The sequence below is a fragment of the Haliaeetus leucocephalus genome, unplaced genomic scaffold (genome assembly GCF_000737465.1).
Source record: "Haliaeetus leucocephalus isolate CR32 unplaced genomic scaffold, Haliaeetus_leucocephalus-4.0 Scaffold162, whole genome shotgun sequence".
Lineage (NCBI taxonomy): Eukaryota > Metazoa > Chordata > Aves > Accipitriformes > Accipitridae > Haliaeetus > Haliaeetus leucocephalus.
Genome location: NW_010972598.1, coordinates 931,423 through 944,356, shown reverse-complemented (window position 1 = coordinate 944,356; position 12,934 = coordinate 931,423).

The following is a 12,934-nucleotide window of genomic DNA, read 5'->3' as shown; positions in this document are numbered from 1 at the left end:
CGGACCCGGCCCGCTCTCAGCCGTGGGCCGGCCGGCCGCCGCGCCGCGGAGCGGAGCCTGAGGGGCAAGAGCGGCTCTCCCTGCCGGCACGGCCCGCTCCGCGCCGGCAGCTGTACCTGCGCCATGTTGGGCAAGGCGGCAGCAGGAAGCGCGGCCGCCGGCACCGCCGTTGTCCCCGCTCCGATACACCCCTTCGGCAAAACGATCCGCTGGGGACTGGAAATCAGTCACCGTGTCACCCGAGCGGGCCCCCGCCCGTCCTTCTGGCGTGGATTAAACCCGAAGAAGGTCCCAGACCAACTAAACGGTCGTCCGTTCCGTGTCGTCCCCCCCCCCAGCGCTGGCCCTGTTTCCAGGCCACAGCCTCGCAGGCCCGGCAGCTCCTTCCCCCCCCCCCCCCCCCCCCCCCGGGCCCCCACCTCCGGCCTTGTCGGCACCGTTTGTGGCGTAAAGGGTTTGAAAACGAATCTAGCTACTTAAAATCGTTACCCTGATTCAACCTTGTTAACACAGTTACGTAAGGACAAAGGTAGAGCTATATACCCATTCCTTCACCGGCTGCAGCACTGAGAGGCGTGCACGGATGCGATCTTTGACTACATGGGGCTGGGGCTAGCTAACAAAGCCACGGGACTAACAAAGGTTTTTCAGGTACATTAACTCTCCTCCGGACAAAAAGCACTAGTCTGGAGCTCAGCACAGAGCTGATCTGCTAACCAGAACTGCTCAGTTTTCCCTCTTTCTCCCTCTGCACAGCATTAATTTGGGGCTCTCCTCAGCCACCGAGTTGTACAGTGGTTGAATTTTTCCAATTTGGTCAAAAGTTCCTTGAAAACAAACAGCAGAGAGGGTTTCACATGAATGGAAAGGCAGCACTAATCTACAAGTCTGCTTCCTTGGGGAGCCTGGATAAAAAGCTAATTTTCACTTGCAGAAAAAGAAAAGCAAGTCAAACAACTGGAACATCAGTATGAAGCACAACAGAAGGGAAGGTGTGTTTGGCATGAAGTTGCCTTGTGTTGGTACAGGTCGCGTGGCCTTCTGAACCAGAACAAATTACATTTACCTGCGCCGAGAGGAAGGGAGGAGAGACCAGGAAGTCACACTGTTTTAACAGCACAATGAAAGGCCTCTTCCAAGCACACATGCACACGCACATACAGTGCTCTGTCCTCAGTCAGGCTGTATCCCTTTGGAGGAAACATGACTCAGTCGGCAAGGTTAGCTCAACTCGTCACTGCACAACGGCTTGTTGGAACAGAGACAGGGAGAACTCCCTCATGCAATACACACAGATGAGAAAAAGGTTGCCAGAACTTTTCCCTTACTATAAATGCAAGTTAGTAGATTTTTTTTCTCAGTCTAGTAGGTCAGAGTCATCTCAATAGGGGAAAAAAAGGGCAAGAGTGCATCAGTGCTAGGGAGAGGTCAGTGCGTGATCAAGCTGCACCAGTATAAGTCATTACCTTTGTCCATTTCTTCATGAAAGAGCTATCTTAGCTAGTCTGCTGAGCTACTCTCTATATATACACTGTTCTGCCAAGGTGGGAACAAAAGTGTACAGGGTTCACCTAGTGTCCTATTGCAAGATTACTGACTGAAGCTTACAGATAACTCTGCATTAATTTAGATGTCATCTGCCTGTCCAACCTCCATGTTCTTTTTTTGAATGTAAAAAAAAATTAAACAGAAAATATATCATTAAGTCTTTATGACTTGTATTATATCTGAACTTCAGACAGAGCCCTTCGTTTAAACCTTGATCTGGCACAGGCCTCTTCACATGTTGAGCTATGCTTCTGGAAGAGCTTCATCGACCTGATGCCTGATAATCCCTCCCACCACTGCAAACTTTATAGATTCTTTTAGGCCAGTTTTGGATCCCTAAACATTGCCTTAAATTAGCACATCTGCCCAAATTCACAGCACCTCTGTGTTAGAAAATGCCCTTGTTCAGAATCACCCTAGAGCTGCAGTCCTCACATGTAATCCCATTCCGAAACAATGTCATGTCTGCCTACTTCAGTAACATGCTCATACTGCTTTATACTCCTGTTACCATGGAGAAACAAAACAGCTAACAGCTTTGAGACACATCAGGAGATTACTTACTTAACCTAAAGCATTCAAGCCTGTATATAAAGGCACAAACAAATACATAAAGTAAGAATCATATTTTTTTCCCCAGAAATTTAACATCACCAACCTGAGAATTTTTTTTTAAAGTTACTAAGGCTATCTCATTATTAAACCACTTAGAAGGCTGAACTTTTTTTTTTTTAAAAAGGAGATTAATTCATACCATAGCAGTAAGGGTACTTACTATCTAACTACACACTTAGTTACACTACCAAACAAGTGTAGTAGGACTGTGTTTTCAGACTACAGTTATGTTACCTATTATTATAGAATAATAGTCAATTTTCAGATGTCAGGTGATTCAACTGTGGTAAGAACAGCATTTCTTATAAAGCTAAGTACGTAAAATACACACGTAACTGAAATAGATACGTAACCCTAATGACTGCCTCTCAGTGTAAAAAAAAAAAAAAGCTTTTTTATGTTTAAGTTAAATACATATTTCTTACAAATTTGCTTCTGAGAAAAACTGTCCAAGATAGCTCCCCTGTCCTCTTCGAGTCCTACATTTCAGGAGTTTGCATCTTCCCTATTCATACTTTGAAGGGGAAAAATAAGGGGATACACTCTCCTCATTGCTGTGCCCTCTCAATTCAGATAGTAGATCCTTCAACTCAGCTTTTCCTAGATCATGCAGATAGATACCAGCCATATTATAAAAATGAGTGTTTGGTAATGTGAACTTCCAAAACAAGAAAGTGCTAGAGGAAAGCACTTTAGCTTTAATTCGCAAAGCTGCTACTTGTATGATAGCAATGGCCGTATGAAAAACAAAACAACATTGTTGATAACCACAAGTACTCCTCTATTAAAATTGCCTTTTCTTTGGTCTCAAAATATATGAAAAAAAATCTTCCTTTCCATTTAGGTGGAAAGTGACATCTACCCATACTAACAGATGCAATTCTATGCACTTTATTTATCCATCATATGACATTTTCCTCCTGACTGTGCTACTTTCTAACTTAAAAGAATGTTTTTCTCTCCAAACCAGTCTCCCCTCTCAAATGTAATTTGGGATCCTCCTTCTGGGACTTGGCTCTTCAACAGATCAGTTACTGTGGTTTCCCTCACTTTTGTTTGTGCTGATTTAGACTTTAATTAGTCACTTTCCTCACTCATAATGTTCTTTCCATTATTCACCCTTAGTCCTTCCACATCCCCCTCCTCCTCCTGTTCGCCAAGAGCAGTGACAAAGGGATGACAAAAAGAAGAGCAGGCTTTCAGGAGGGGACCTGATAGTCTCAGAAGTCCCATCCCACCTGGGCTTTGAACCTTTCCATACACCTTTGTTACTGATTTGTTATTAGTTAGAATTAATCATATTTAATTTTAATAGGAATATGGAACTATAAGAAATATTTTAGCAAAATTATATATTGCATTCTATACATTTAACCAACAACTAACAGCTGCTGTGAAATCCCCTGTATAGCCCTGTACCAAGGCCGGAGGAATTGGTTAAAATCATCTAGTAGGAACATTTAGAACTTAGATAACAGATGTCAGAATTTCAAATTAATAGGAACTTAGGAACTTAAGACAATGTATTATGTGTAACTATAAGAATTCGAGTATTGTCTGAAATCAGTTAACCACGGAAGCTTTGGTAAAGATTTACTTCGATCTAATTAACGAGAATTCCAATCAGTGGAGTTAAGTGAGATTAACCAATGATTGTTTTAGTATAAGAATATTGATAAGGTGGTGTGACTGAGGGCCAATCACTAGAAATATTAAATTCAAGAATTAACATTGAATGTATTTTATGTAAATCTAATACATGATGGCAAAAATCGTACTGCGCAGAATCACATGAGAGGTCAACTATTGGACAAAGTGAGGAAGACTATGGAAGACCACCAGAGGGCTTCTGAAGACCACCAGAGACCCTCATTGCACCTGCGTAAAGGACATTTACATATGCTAATCACTTCACAGAAATCCAATGAATATGTATAACCTTTCTTGGAAATCTAATGAATATGTATGAATATGTTTAATATAAGGTGTATGATTTTGGTGTTCAGGGGTGCGTGGTTCGTGAGAGGACTCACCCGTGCACCTGGCTGTCAATAAAGAAGTGTCTGCTTATCTACACTAAATTGGTGTTGATAAGTTCTTTATTCCGAGTTTTTCGGCAACACCTTCAGTGTTGCAGGAGGACCCAGGCATTTATGTTTTCCTAGTTCTGCTCTCTTACAGCCTTGTCTGTCCTGTTAGGGCTGTTCTTGAATGCTTTACCCTATGTCTGACCATCACAATATGCTCTTCGTCTCTTCTGTATGTCCTTAACCCATCCACCCTCAATTAATAGTGCCTTCAGAATTCCACATTCAACACACCATTACTTTAAAAGAGAATATCATTCTTGAAATACTCTGCTGCCTTTTATGATAGCAGGCAGCATGTGGAGCAAGTCTTTTTCTTTCTCGCTTTTCATCTCTCCTCATGAAATCCTCATTAATCATTATTAGAGCCAGTCAGAAATTTTCAGACATTTTTAAAGTGCTAATTTGTCACAAGTGAGGCTGCATGACAAAGGGTCAGTTCTGATGATTTCTTAGCCCAAAGAACCCCCTATCCATATATCTCCATAGGTAGGCTCTATCTGTGGAGACTCTGCCAGGATGTTGGGAGCCTGTTTTGGAGAAATACCACTACACTCATCCTGTGCTCCTCTCTTTCCCTGACATGCACTACTGCTCACTATCAGGGTGAGGATGCTGAACTAGATTGACCTTGCCTTGTACTATCTATAATCTCTCCATGATATTTTAATATCAAATGAGGTCCAATTCATCTCAGAAACGAGGTGGTCCTTTGCCATCATAAGGCCTATTATTTGTACAGGGACTAGATCAGTTAGGTCCTAAGGATGGTTTCGGACCTAAGGATAGTTAGTGCCTGATTACAAGTAGAGCTAACAGCATTCAAGGGACTGAAATTCAGGTTTCTGGTACTGGTCTGGTTCGCCAGTTTCTTCTCAGTAGCACCTTTCTCTTATTACACTCCTGCACAGCATCCCCAGGTGGGTCGTCTGTTAGGGGTCAGTACACAAGTCCTTTTTAAGATCCTAATGCTATTTTGCTTTTCCTGTACTGGATGAAGATGAAGTACTTCAGCAGTCCCACCAAGCAGAAGGAAGGGCTGCAAACCTACACATCAGGCACAGGGACATCACAAATCAGGCACAACCTATGTTTGTCACCCTTTAAAGGGTGAGCACCCATTGACTCTGTAGTGACAAGAATCCCCCTTTCCCCATTTTCAAAAAGTAGCCTTTCTTGCTTAAAAAAGTCAAAACCCAAACCCATTAGTTTCTGAGAAATAGTTTCTCAATTCAGAGCATTCAAAGACTCACACAGTTTCCAAACCTGGCCTTGGAAATAAAGGCTGCATTCCTCCAACATTAAAATTAGGATTCATTTTGGCTTTATTCAGAGTCATTCAGAAGTTTACCGACCACACACTTCTCAAGTGTTACATATGAACTACTTCATAAGATGCTACTCAGCTCCAGAAATCAGACATCTGCAGTTTCTTGAGATTTTTCTTGTAACTTGCCACATATACACATTTACTAGAGTGGAGCTGTGAACTCAGGAAAATTAGATAGACTAAACCCCTCTGAATAGCAGTCAGTCTGTGAAAGAGGAGGTAGCATTGTAAATCAACTTCCAAAAAATACTGTCTTCCTGCGAGAAGACAATGTGAAGCAATCATTTCAAAAGAGTATAAATTAATCTCTCTAAGGGACTATTAAGACAATCATAAGTAGGTTTTAAAGTTGAGTGTCAGTTCCAGTGTACCTTCCTGCTCATATACCAGAAGAAACATATGGTCAATATATGCAACTAAAACTGATTGATCTTGGAAGACAGATACAAAGAAGTGTGGGTGGCAGGACAATTCAGAACTGGCAGCCAACAGACCAGCTCTTGCCTAATGCAACTTTTCTCTTCAACCTCATTTTAGAAAAAAACAACCCCAAAACCCAAACAAAAAACCCAAAGAAACCCAAACCCTCCATCTCACCCCCACACACTCTTACTTTCTTTCCCTCCCGTTCTGATGCTCTGCACCCTCTGTAGTACACACAGTACACTCCTGTCATCATTTTACTCTTTAAGCCTCTTCAATACACCTTTGTCCTTCCCCTCTTGAGATGCTTTGGTCAAAAAAGGGAAGCAGCCACACACCAGCACCAGAGTGCTGCCAGCTCTTAGGCCATCTCCTCTGTATCCCCTCCTCAGTTCACAAAGAATGGCTTCTACAGATTGGGAAGGCCTTGCTAGACAAAACCACATAAACCCCCTAAAACTTAGAAGAACATTGTACGCTAACAAAAGCTACTACCATTGTCCAACTGCACACCTTAAATCTGTGATGGGCAAAGATGAGTAAGCAAGCTATTTTTGTATATTCATTAATCCATGTTAGCATGCTTTCAAGATGGCCATTTTTGTAATGAGAGCATGCCACACAGCTGAAGCCCAGAGCATTCACAAATGTACATATCCCAGCTGAAGCTGTTGGCTTATTTGTTTTTAAGTTCTACAGCCTCAGGATAACAACATGCAGACAGAGGCAGTACCTCAGACTTCTCCCCAGCACCACTTTCTACATAGGAAACATGTCCAGTACATAGGAAGGAAGGAAGGATTAAAAAAAAAGCTAGGTGCCAAGTAGTGCCCTGTCTAGGCACTGCTCTGACAATCCTACAAGGCTGTTGCTACAAAATCCTAAGATCTGCTAAGGTAGCTCCAGGAGACATGAAAGCAGCAGAAAGCAAATTAGAAAGTGCAAAACTGTCTTTCCCCACAGTCTTGGTCTCAGATCTCTTCACTCTTACCTTTGGAAGCAGCATCCCAAAGTCTAGCTACTTTTCTGTTAGGCCCCAGAATAAGTCAGCACAGAAAAGAAAAGAAAAGAAAAAACCCTCTGCACAGTCAGTGAGAAAAGGAAACAGAACTTTTTCCTTTCTGTCCTCTCGCCTCCCATCACACATGCATGGGCTCAGAAAGCTCCACAAAACCTAACTGTGCACTAGCAAACCACAGCACAAGCATGAGTGACGCTTAAGACCGTACACTATATGATCTGTAAATCAAGAAATATAGAAAACCAGGATAAAGAAATGAAATTAGGTCAGAGGTTTGGTTAGGGTTGTGGGGTTTGTTTTGTTTTTTTTTTTTTTAAACTGGACTTTACCCAATTAAGTTTACCTCACTGTAGAATGTTTCCTAGAAAGAAAGCCATTTTGTCATACACTGCTCTTTAACCCACTCTGCTGGAACAAATCTGCTCAGCCTTTCTTTATTTTGGGGATGAGAAGAACTAGCATCATTTCATATGACCGACTGAGCAGCAACAGAAACTTTTCTGGCAACACAATAATGTAACTGCTAGCAAATGACTACAGGTAATTTCCTAGGAAAGCATCCAAAAACTCAGTGACCCCCCTGCTAACTTTCTGAGAACAACTATTTGACAATAAGCATCAGAAGAAAAGCACTGTCACTTAACCTTGCTGTTCCACATCCATAGTCTAAGGATACTCCCAGGAGCGCACTCTTGCTAGAAGGCAGGCAGCCCTTCCAGCAGGTGTTATAAACCACAACCAGAGATCCCATCAGGTCACGCTGCTTTAAAGGAACAGTGCCAGCAAAACCGGGGGCAGGAGGGTTGAAAGTTTTCTAGGGGCTTTGTGCTGGAAGGTAGCTAATCAAGGAGTTAACAAGCTCCTAAACTATCCAGCTAAAATTTTCTGTTAGCGAACATAAAGAAAACCATCCTTTTAGTAACATCAGGCCAACATGTTTTGTGCAGCACCCTGAATTACCAGTATTTGTAATTCCAGGCTCTCTATCCTATAGCTTTTTCTATGTCCTGGGGACTCCTGTGACTCTGCTGAGTTCATTACAGGGTCAGGCCTCAATTTGATTCTGGATTTTATGAGTCCTTTTTCATACAAAAGAAAACAGAACTGCCTGGCAGTCCTCTATGAGATGAGGCATCTGCACTTTTTTCTCCTGCTCTCTCCCGCTCCACTTACCAGCAAAGTAAGAGATCCCCAACAGCAAAAATTAAAACAAGTAAGAAGCAAGATGAGCACAGCATGCCAGTCATAACAAGGAACCGTTTTAACAATTCTATTAGCATATACAGGACAGTGTTTCTGAAATAAAATAAAAGCTCGTCGCTAAGTAACAATAGTGTGCTTGTCTATCATTTACAAGAACTTAAAACCAAAAGTATTGTTAAAAAGGAATGAAAAAAGACATGCACTCCAAGCACAAATCTCACACCTTCAAAACAGAGAAGAATCAGTTTGTCCACAATACCTAGAAGGTTTTTTTTATTGCCAGTCTATTCCAGGTGGGAAAGTCTCAGATACTCTAGTTATGGATAGCACTGTGAAATTCTAATATACTGATGCACAAAAGGCAATTAAAAGTTAACCCCCCCCAAACACTTGAAAAAGAAGCAATTACATGAGAAAATAATGTTATAACTGATCAGCTTTAAACGAAATGAATACACAGAAAATAATGTTATAACTGATCAGCTTCAAAGGAAATGAATGCAGAGCATTCAGAGGGCAAATCTTTAAATGAATTATTAAACCCAGCTTTTTTCCTTTATCGTCTATTTCTTCTCTGGAGCTGGTCTCATCACAAAAGCCAACAGGTTTTTTTAACTCCATAGTAACTATCTCTAGCAATCCCTGCCCAAGTTCTTAGGCTTGACACTGTGAGAGTTTGTACTTAATGCCCTGCTTCAGCAACCAGCAGTGAATCAGAAGCAATCTTTAGGTCCACTGTTTATTTGAAGCACCCTTATTATGAGGAAATATTTCTGGTAATATTTCCTTTTGTTCCTTTGTACTTCTCACTTACTGGTTTATAGCTTTCCCTATATTGTCTCCCCCATTTTTATGTATTTCAAAAGCTTTCATGTACTTGAAATACTTCATCATAATGATGCAGAATTTCACTTTGCTGTAACATTGAAGTGTCTGGCTTGAACCTGACCTGCACTGGCAGTGGATCGCAGCTTGCAGCAGCCCACATGAAATGCATTGAAGATCTCCGTTTGCTTCCAAGTGAACAAGGACTGCTTTGGAGAACATTACCCCAGATAACCCCCAAACTGACAGCCTGGGAGGGAAGGGAATGAACATGGGTGCTGAGTCACTTTTCACTTTCATTGCTGTGAACAGGTAACAAATCCACAGAAGCCAATTTGGATACTCAGCAGCAAAACTTGCATAAGGGTGAAAATACTCCTCCTTCTCTCATGCCTTCCTCCTCCTCCTCCCCGCCATGCAAACTGTTAACTGGTGTGATGGCGACCACACTGGAAACTTGTACTTGCGGAGCCAGGGACAGAGCACTTCCCTTTGCAAGACAGCTAACTGAAACCCTTCAGGAGCCCAGGGCTGGTATGCGCTCATCACCCAGAGCTAGCAGCACCTTGGGCCCAATCTGCCATGGAACAAGCACCTGGAGGCCAAAGATACCTCTGAGCCAAGGGTGGAATAAGTCTGCAACCTGACACAAGAAAGGGAAGAATTTGGTTGGGATGGGTGCTGTGGCCTTACAGGGAGGCTGTGACTTGCAGGCAGAGGGCAGGAAGAAAGAGCGTGAAACGCAAGGGATGGGGCAGCCCACCCTGCGTGGGCTGAAGCAGAAGGGCTGGTGGAGCGGCGAGGAGCCTGCCTGTCTTCCCTGCCTTCCCCGCCTGCCTGAACAAGGGTGGGCTGCCAGCAGCCTCATGCTGGGATGCTACAGGGTGCTTTCCTGGGTGATAGCCAGAATGGGTTTGAATAAAGCGAAGTTTAAAAAAACGTTGAATAAATACCAGTGGTAAACACTGTGCTCTTCCAGAGTATGTTCTGGATTTTAAGCAGTTTTGTTGAAATTTGAAGTTTACTTTGCTGCTTTGGTCAAGTTTATTAAACTAATTTATTACTGCTTTTCCTGGAATCATTTAAGAGATTCTGTTAATTCTAGAGAATAACAAAAATGAGAAAACTCCTCAGAATGAAGAAAAGGAAATTTATGAAACACAGTATTTTAATTAGAAATAAAGTTTCTTGTTGCAGGGCACCAAGAGCTCTTAAAATCCTAACAGCCTATATTTTAAAATAAAAGCATTTAAAACTGGGTAACAGTATGTTAATTTTCCCCTTTCTGCCCTTTAGGTATATTTGGAGCCACATTTTAATGATAAAGGACAAGTATTTTCTTTCAGTACTTTTAACAGTCTGATGTTTTATCTGAATTGGAAATTGCATTTGATTTCTGTCTTCTTTTTTTTCCAGTCTTTACTGTGGCTGCATCTGCTGAAACTGGGGGTGTAAGAGAGGGAGAAGTGTGATTTACACTGGTGGAGCTTACTGCTGAACTCACTGGTGTTACTTGTGTGAGGTAAAGCTAAGCATACATATATGCCTCATGATTGGGATTGAGTATGAGTATATGCCTCAAGACTGGGATTTTTCCATTATCCATTTAGATCTGCTGATATTTTGGATCTCTAGATCCTCCTCTCTCCCATTTTTTTTTTCAAAACTTAAAGATCCTTTATATATCATTCTGACAAATACAACTGTTCTATCTGATTATCTATATCCAGTTTTTCTTTCATCCTTTTGTTTTCTGATGCTTCTGTTTCAAGCATTTGACTGTGTTTTTTCACTTCTGTTCTTCATTTTTGTTCTATTTTGAAATCCTCTCATTTAGGTTTCATTCTAATTCTTCTAACACTAATACCTCACAGATCTTTTCTCTTCCTGGTGCACATTATCTGTCTTTCTCAGTAGATAACACATATGCTCTCTCTCTCCACCTTCCAGATATTAGCACTTTTATTCTTGATTTCCAAGTGACAATATAAGTGATTAATTTCATGCAATTATTTGTGATCACAAAGTTGACAAAAAAGAGCTCTTACAATCTAGGTTTGTCTGTGAAACCTTATGCTTAATATAAAATCAACTCTTATCTGCAGCAATCCGCCAGGCTATTGAAGGATGTTGGGAGGATGGACAAAAGAATTTGGAGATGGCTTTCTTAAAAACAGAAGACATCTTCCTAGCATCAACCATTGGGTTGCTGCTAATGGCACTGGCTCCTTCATAACCAACCACACCTTATGCAGATCCAAATGCCAGGCCTGGAGCTTTGAGTGATCTGTGAATTTATGGAGCTTTTTTTTTTTTCCCCACCTTTGTAACTCTGATATTACTGAAGATTGTCCATACTGAGAAAAAGAGATGGGTATTTACTTCTTTCAAAGTCTCAAATCAGAGATTCTCCTCTGTGTTTCTCATTTCTCAAATCTATAGGGAAGCCAATAGCTCTAGGCTGATAACTTTATGCATTCATATTTTATGGCAATGAATATAGGTTGGAAAGTGATAAAAACAGAGCTCTGAAAATCAGCTTCTTCCTCCTACTACTGAATCAAAGTAATCCCAAAAAGACAGAAAACCTCTTTTAGTCCTTTCTGGGACTGTGTCATATTTACTGAGGAGGTCTTCAGTCACTCTGGAAAGTGGACTTCTGAAAATATGCTGAAAATTTTGGCTGCTAGAGTTGTTTAGGAGAACAAGAGATTCTCAGACTTCTGAAATTTTAGATCAGAAGAATCAAGTGTATCTCCATGGCTACCAGATCAGTTCACGAGCATCCTGGCAGATTTCTGGTAGCCATTTTGGAAGGTTTCATAGGTAAACTGCTTAGTGAAAAGACTACTGTAGCCATGCAGGCTTGCTGGTGAGACCAAGGTTGTATATATTTGACCATCAGTTAGAAGGGAAGACATGTTACTGCATCACCTTGCTATTTGACCTTGTTAAACTTGCTGGTGTCAGGGCTAGAGATCAACAAAGACAGTGGCCTATTTAGTGTCTTGGGATCTGGTGATCATGGGCCTGCCTACCTGTCTGTGAAATCTGAACTTCTAGCAGGCAAATATTTCACTGTGGGAAGACGAGGAGTGGTGGTGCCACTGAAGGGAAGGCTTCAAGGATGTGTCTGCTTCCAGGAGCATCCTTGGATGTTCACAGAGGCACACAGGACACAAAAGGAAGACCTTTTCAAAAGGCTCAGCACTTGGGTATGCCATCTGCCCTAGGTCCCACATTCTTCCCACATCCCTGTTGCTATGTGCTCTATGTTTTCTTATTCTATATTTCCTTATTTCTACAAATTAACCTCAGCTTCACCTCTTTAATACTAAATTTTAGTTTTCTCTTCAGTCATGTATCTTCAATGCATCTTGGATGTTCCACACTACACCTAAGAGACAAACTACTTGCAAAGGGGATGGGGAAAGAGGTACAAATATTATCTTAAAGATATTCTATACTATCTTAAAGATATCCTAAAATATACAACAGTAACACTCAGCCTACATGCAATAGATATATGATACGATATCACTTTTCAGGTAAGGCATTCTGAGCTCTTGGAAGTTTGTTCTTAATCCTGTAAATAACTACAGATGGAAAATCACTTACACGTGTTAGTGTTTGAAAAATGGGGGTTAAAAGGCCTATCCAGGGTCACAGCTGAGGTCTGGTAACAGAGAAACAACATTTAATAATTTCATGGGCAGATTCTGTCTAGTTCAGCTACAGTGGTTTATGATCTTACTGTCCCAGCAACTGCACTGCTTAAGAAGTGACAAAATGGGATGTGTGATCACTCCCTGGGTCACAGCTTTGTGTATCAATTTAAAGGATTAAATGTGCTGTGCTGTGTTGAAAGGTGAGGTGAAAGGA